Source organism: Austrofundulus limnaeus, unplaced genomic scaffold (genome assembly GCF_001266775.1).
Source record: "Austrofundulus limnaeus strain Quisiro unplaced genomic scaffold, Austrofundulus_limnaeus-1.0 Scaffold3024, whole genome shotgun sequence".
Classification (NCBI taxonomy): domain Eukaryota; kingdom Metazoa; phylum Chordata; class Actinopteri; order Cyprinodontiformes; family Rivulidae; genus Austrofundulus; species Austrofundulus limnaeus.
Genome location: NW_013955426.1, coordinates 8,520 through 9,171, shown reverse-complemented (window position 1 = coordinate 9,171; position 652 = coordinate 8,520). Strand labels below are relative to the sequence as shown.

Here is a 652-nt window from a genome sequence, read left to right as displayed (position 1 = left end):
GAACACATCAGATCATTTAACTTGCCTTATTCTTTCCAGTCCCAACACAAACGGTGGTTTTGTGGCTCGTGTTCTTTTTGTATTTTCAGATCAAGATGTTGACACTGATCTGGAAGACGGAGAGGATTCAGAGGGCAGCCAGTGTTTCTACAGAGCTGAGCAAGAGGAAGACTGGGAGGCAGATGTTTGACAAGTGGGTAACTTGTTTGAATCGACCGAAGGGAATTTCAAAGAGCAGATGGTTTGTGTTTGAATTGAATCAGCTTTTTTTTGTCAGTGTTTGTTCCTGATGGAGAGTTTGAAGTATCACAACCTAAGCTGTTTGAGAACCTGACATGTCATTTTCATCTATTTTTGGAGCATCTGAATGCAACATTGTTCAACTCTAAAATAAAAAAAAAGTAAAAATGAGTTGAATGTAAGGGCTGAAAAAAAAGAATAAATAAAACCTGTGATTGTGAAAAATGTTAAATTCTCATTGTTGCACCTTACATACAAGTTCAAACAACACGCTGAGCATTTTAATCTGTTTTATTCAACTGTGCCAAGGTGGAGATTTTAGGAGTCCAGTACAGTCATTAAGGAAGCAAAATGTTTGTCAAAAGAAAGTCTGTAAAAGAGAACACTTGACAGTGTTATTACATCACAGAAC

General features: G+C 37.1%; 1 pseudogene; it reads left to right on the top strand.

Annotated features, from left to right (window-relative positions):
* LOC106511640 (small RNA 2'-O-methyltransferase pseudogene) overlaps nucleotides 1-365 on the top strand; it is a 2,822-nt pseudogene extending 2,457 nt beyond the window's left edge.
* Nucleotides 366-652: the final 287 nt, after the last annotated feature.